Raw genomic sequence first — 6878 nt, forward strand, 5'->3', positions numbered from 1 at the left:
CTGAACTGAATGAATAAGCATTTTCAGAACTCTAATGGAAAACTGATGAATTCATGAAAGTGCTAACAAATGATCAAGATGAAAAAAAATTAATTACATGGGACTGAGTGAACTGATGAGAATGATTATAGTTTCTGTGACTTTGAATCAAAAAAAAAATCCCACAAGGACTCAGAGGCAAAAAATATACAAATCAATTTTCACTGCAAAGTAAAGGAGCTGTTACAGTGGACGATTACTGGACTGAATGTCAATATTATGACATAGTATGAGTGTGTTTCGTGTTTGGAAATTGCAATCATTGTTCCTTTTGTTGTGGTCATCCATTTACAATGCTTGGTGTCAGTTTATTTTTCTCTTGTAAAAATAAAATACAGTGTGTGTGTGTGAAAAAAAAATTATGCATACTGATGGAAAGGAAACAAGCCTTTCCTAAAAGAATATGTTGGTTGAAATGAGGGTCCACCAAAGGTGATGAAACCAAAAAAAAAAAAAAAAACCTGAAATAGATGATTCTGTAATTAGTTGGTCAATTTAAATATAATGTAAGCAATTTAAATTGGACAATTTAAAGCAGTCTTATCAGAATTCCTATCTATATCTATAGTCATATAAATACAACAGTTTATTTGCAAAACTCCCTGAAAGGAAAAATTTTATCACTACCAACAACCTCCCCACTGCTTAGGAAACTAAACAAATACTGGTGTGTTTAATTAGCCAAACAAGGCTTTAATGGGCATTTAAAGTTCCTTCTAGAGAACCATTCCTTTATGAAAATTTGAAATCCTTATGTTACGTTAACTAAAAGATCATGAGTCATGGACTGTCTGTTTGCTCATGAAACTAATCAGATTATTAGAGATGGTGGACCCAGTAGGATAAATGAGTGACAAACTTTTGCAATCTCAACTAGCCATCTGCATGTTTTTTCTTTACCCAACCATTCCTTACATGTAGGCTCTTTCTTTTCAGTATATGTGTTACTGGTTCAGCAGAAATCAGGAAAAACTAACTTTGTATTAATCAGAATGTTATCCAACTGTATATTGCTTATTATATTGTAAATATTGGTGGACAGTGGTCAGTAAATAGTTTCACATTAAAAAAAAACTTAGTACAATAGCTTCAGGTAGGAAACATTTATTTGCTCAGGTTTCTGTAACTTGGGCTGAGCAAGAACTTGGGCAGTTCTGCTGTGCTCACTTAAGATCACAAGCAGCAGTCACCTGGCAGCTTGACTGGGGCTGCATGGTCCGTGATGGTCTCACTCACATGGCTGGCAGGTAGCTGAGGCTGTTGAGAAGTGAAGCTCATGTTCCTCTATTAGGCATCTCTAATAGGATTGCTTGGTTTCCTACTTAGCTGTCACACAACTTCAACAGAAAAAGCTCCAATATGCAAGTGCCTATCAAAGTTCCACTTGCATCACGTTTACTGATCTCATTGACCAAAACTAGTCACATGGTCAAGCCCCTGAGTGGTTCCCTCCCATAACAAAGGGAAGCTTACAGAAATCCCTGCTGCTCTGGAGGATAGCAATGCTATATGTGTACTGTGATGAAACCAGTTTGAAAAAGTATTACAGATATAACATAGTTGGCAGAAAGTCGGGGGGGGGAAGAAATCTTGTTAAGATTTGCTGATGAGACTAAATTCCCCCAAAATAAAAATAAAGAGCATGGAAAGTGAGTTTTTAAATACTCCTATTTTCTCAAATTTATTTTTTAAGTATATTTCTTTCTGAAAATGTAAGGACAATTTTAGTGACATGAGTTCAGACTTTGCAAGCTAAAACACTTACTTTCTGTAATACAGTTTATGACTCTGAACCCCAATCTACCAGACTGGTAGAGAACATTTAGGGGCTCCTTCTGTTCCCAGGTTTTTTGTTTGTTTGGCTGCTCCACAGGGCATGCGGGATCTTAGTTCCCCATCCAGGGGTCAAACCTGTGCCCCGGCAGTGGAAGCACAGAGTCTTAACCACTAGACTGCCAGGGAAGTCCCTGTTTCCAGTTGTAACAAGTTCCAAGCTCTGGGTGGTGGCGGAAGAGGCTCACCCTTGTCTATATACCCTCTTTAGGTCTGGTGGCTTCCTGTTGCTTTTGTGCCACTTGGGATGGGGGAATCACTTGCAAGCCTTCTTTTGATCCTAACTCCCTAAATGTACTGTATAACTATTTAGGGAAGTAGGGAGGACCATCTCTTCCTACCAGCCTAAAGGAATCTTTTTTAATCTGGAGAAAATTCTTCTCTCTTCATCATTCTTCAAGATACTTTATCAATGCCTCTAGGTCCTTTTCTCATCTCCAAAGTCCTTTTCTCTATCCCCTCTCCAAAACCCTCTGCATTCTCCTAAGAATTTAAATTTTTAGGGAAAAAAAAATTCCCTGGGGAAAGTATCCTTTCTACTCTGCATCCTGTTTCAGTTATCCATTGCTGTATAACAAATTACCTGAAAACCCAGTGGCTTAAAACAGTCATTCTCTTTATTTGCTCACAATTTGGGCAGGGCTTGGTGGAACCTGGTACACATGGTATCAGCCTGGGCAGTTTTTAGAGGAGTCACTTCCCAGACGCCTTTCTCACAGGGCTGGCAATTTGGTGCTGGTTGCTGGCCAGGAGCTCTGCTGGGGCTGTTGCCTCTGTCCCATGCCTCTCCTCATGGCTAGGTTGGGATTCTCACAGAGGGGTAGTCAGACTTCTTACGTGGGGGCTGGCGTCCCCTAGAGCACAAACAAAAGTGGAAGCTTGTAGACCTTAAATTTTAGGACTTGAATTGGAACAGCATTCCTTCTGCCATACTCTGTTGGTTAAGGCAGGTCACAGGGCCATCCTGGATTGAAGGCGAGGGACTATGGCACAAACTGGAATATGGGAAACTTGGTCCTTTGGGGGCTACCAGAGTAATGGTCTGTATCAAAGTTCTCCTGGGGCAAGAAAGCACAGAGCCTGCTATTTTCTTGAATTAATGTAGGGAGTTGGTTGTGGTTGGTTAAAGGAAAATAAAAGAAGAAAAAAAAAGTTAGAATATGTTAATATCTCAAGATATACCTCTAGCCATATAGGCTTTTACCAACTTTCTCCTGATGCATTAACTTTAATTTCCATGTCATCTAAGGAACTAACTTTGAAAAAACATCTTAAATTTTAAAAATTAACTGTTTGTGTTTTCACTTTTTGGTTATAAAACACTGATTTTTTTCCTTCAAAAATCCATGCAGTTGAATTTTTTCTTTATATACAAAAAATAATACTTAGCACTTATTGAGCTCTTCAACTGCCAGTACTTCTACAAGGACTTTACATTTTCTTGCTCAGTCTGGCGGCACATGGAATCTTCCCAGCCCAGGGATCGAACCTGTGTCCCCTGCATTGGCAGGCAGATTCTTAACCACTGCACCACCGGGGAAGTTTTTACATTTTTATATTTACTTCATATATATAAAAGAGTATATATAATCTAGATGTCTGTTAAAAGACAAACACACGTGTAGCCACCACCCAACTTAAGAAAAAGAGTATTCCTGCTACTTTGAAGGCCCCAGTGTACCCCTCCCCAAATGTCATCTATCTACTACTGAGGTAATCTCTATTCTGAAATGTGTAGTTATTTTTTTTCTTCTGTTTATAATAGATTCTTTGGGTTTTTTAAATGTTTTTGAATTTATATACCATAAAAGAAAAACAATATACTCCTGCTGTGTGTGTCCTCTGCTCTCAATATTCTTTTTATTTTATTTTATTTATTTATTTTTGGCCGAGCCACACAAGTGGGTTCTTAGTTCCCTGACCAGGGATTGAACCCGCTCCCCCTGCATTGGAAACACAGAGCCTTAACCACTGGGCCTCCATATTCTACCACAACACTATCTCACTTCTGACCCCAGATGTGTAGGTTTTCCACACATCAAACAATCTGTGACACCAGGTGGGCATCCTACAGTTTAATTCAATTCTGACACTATCTACCTAGAGAAAGTGTCAGATCCCACAGGTTAAGGGTTCAATCCTACAGGACTGCCCCCTTCCCTACTTCAGATGCCCAATCACAAGGCCAGGTTGTTACCTGTGCTTCTAACCCAATGGCTATAAGTCAGAGGGTCCCATGACCCTCTTTGCAGTTTCAATTAATCCTTTAGAGAAGCTCACAGAACTCAGGAACACAATTTACTTACTAGTTTACAGGTTTATTAGAAAAGGTACAAATCAGGAAGAGTTAGATGGAAGAGATGTATCGTGCGAGGTGTGGGGAATGGCTGTGGAGCTTCCCTGCTCTCTTTGGGCTTCTGCTCTCCCAGAACCTCTATGTGTTCATCAACACAGAAGCTCTCCAAATCCTGCCTTTTGGGGTTTATTTGGAGGCTTCACTATGTAGGCAAGATTGATGAAATAAATCTCTGGCCATTGGTGACTGATTCAACATCCAGCTCCTCTGCCCTCCTGGGAGGTACAGTGGAGGACTGAAAGTTCCAACCTTCTAATCTCAGCTGGTTCCCTTGGCAACGAGCCCCCATCCTTTGAGGCTTTCCAAAAACCCCCTCGTTAACATAAACTCAGATGTATCCCTCATTAACATAAACTCAGATGTAGTTGAAAGGGGCTTGTTATAAATAACAAAAAACACCATTATCATTCTTATCACTTAAGAAATTCCAAGGTTTTGGGGACTATGTGACAGGAACAGTGGACAAAGACTAAATAATATATATTCCATATTATAAATAAAAATATTGCATATACATTTATACATTCTTCTGCAACTCCTTTTTGCTCAACGTATTTGTGAGATTCAGTCATGTTGATGCGTGTAGCTGTGTTTCATTCTTTTTCTTACTGATATGTAGCATTTCTTGATATGAATACACCACAGTTTTTCTATTTTCCTACCAATGGACATTTTAATTATTTCCAGGATTTGGGTTTCTTGTTTGCCTGTTTTTGCCGCTTTTTAAAAAAATTTTGTTTTTGTTTTTGTTTTGGCCTTTTAAAAATCAGACTCCTATGAATATTTGTGTGTGTATTCTGATGTTCTTATGCAATGGATATACTGCACAGCATATATGTCAAGTGTCATAGAGTATGTATATTTACAAATTTACCCGATAATGCCTAATTATTTCCCAGTAGGATAGAAGAGTTACTGGTGCTCCACTTTCTTGTCAACACTTAAGAGTGTTTTTTTACTTTAAAAAATTTGTCAGGGCTTCCCTGGTGGCGCAGTGGTTGAGAGTCCGCCTGCCGATGCAGGGGACACGGGTTCATGCCCCGGTCCGGGAAGATCCCACATGCCGCGGAGCGGCTGGGCCCATGAGCCGTGGCCGCTGAGCCTGCGCGTCCGGAGCCTGTGCTCCGCGACGGGAGAGGCCACAACAGTGAGAGGCCCGCGTACCGCAAAAAAAAAAAAAAATTTGTCAGTCTGGTGGATGTAAATTAGTATTTCATTGTGGTCGTAATTTGCACTTCCCTCCTTATAAATGTGATTGAGCATCCTTCCATATGTTTACTTCCTAATTGTGTTTGCTCTTCTGTGAAATGCCTGTTCATGCTCTGTGTTTATTTTTCTATGGGTTTATTTTTTTCCTATTGATTAGTAGGAGTTCTTTATATGTCATGGCTACTAAACTTCAGTTGGTTATATGTCTTATTAACAACTTTCCCTAGTTTGTGGCTTGTATTTACTCTTTCTTTCTGTGATCTTTCAATGAGCAGTAGTACTTGAACTTAATGTGATTAACTTTATCAATCATTTCCATTATCGTTTGTCTGTTTTTAAGAATTCCTGGGAATTCCCTGGCAGTCCAGTGGTTAGGACTCTGCACTTTCACTGCAGGGGGCACGGGTTCGATCCCTTCTGGTTGGGGAACTAAGATCCTGCATGCCACATGGGAAAAAAAAAAAAAATTCCTCTACTACCAAGGTTTTCTCAAATTTTATTCTTCAAGTTTAAATTTTTTCCATTAAAAAATTTTGTCTTTATTTTGTATGGAGTTGATTTCTATGCATGATACTGAAAAGGGATCCAATTTCTTTTTTTAATGAATAATTGTCCGAGCATCGTTTATTGAACAGGTAGTCCATCTTTTCCCTGCTATAACCTGTGTAACTTTTGTCACATACCAAGTTTCCATAAATGCATGCTTCTGTTCTTGGATTTTCTAGTCTGTTCTATTGGTTAATTTCCCCCCCACCCTGCTAATATTGCACTGTCTTAATTATCTGGCTTTATTATGTTTTGAGATCCTATTGGGCAAACCACACCACCTTATTCTTCTTCAGGAGTGTCATGCAGTTGGTTCTTAAGTGTCACTGCAAGAATGATGACTTCCTCCTCTTCTTACTCAGTGTTTTCTCACTTTAGAGACACTTGAGATTGTGGTCAACTGCATTTCCATGGCAGCAAAACCCATGGTTCAATAAGGAACTGAGTACATTATAAGCTTTTTAAACTGACTGTATTGCTTACTATTAAGGACTTAGCTGAGCTCATTATGAGATGCCACAAACCCTTTTTCATCTTGTTCTTAAGTACCCTGTGCATTCTGATTCAATTACAACACTAACACCAGGTTGCATAACAGCACAGAAGGATCAAATTTTCTAATCACTCACTGCTTATATAAAAATTTCTCCTTCTTGGGTTTTCATGATTTTCACCCAACTGAACTAAATGGGAAAACATGATTCTGCTGATTTTGTTTGTATATATACATGCATGTTGCAATACTTTTTTTTTTTTTTGTGGTACGCGGGCCTCTCACTTTTGTGGCCTCTCCCGTTGCGGAGCACAGTCTCCGGACATGCAGGCTCAGTGGCCATGGCTCACGGGCCCAGCTGCTCCGCGGCATGTGGGATCTTCCCGGACCCGGGCACGAATC

Source organism: Hyperoodon ampullatus (assembly GCF_949752795.1).
Source record: "Hyperoodon ampullatus genome assembly, chromosome: 13".
Lineage (NCBI taxonomy): Eukaryota > Metazoa > Chordata > Mammalia > Artiodactyla > Ziphiidae > Hyperoodon > Hyperoodon ampullatus.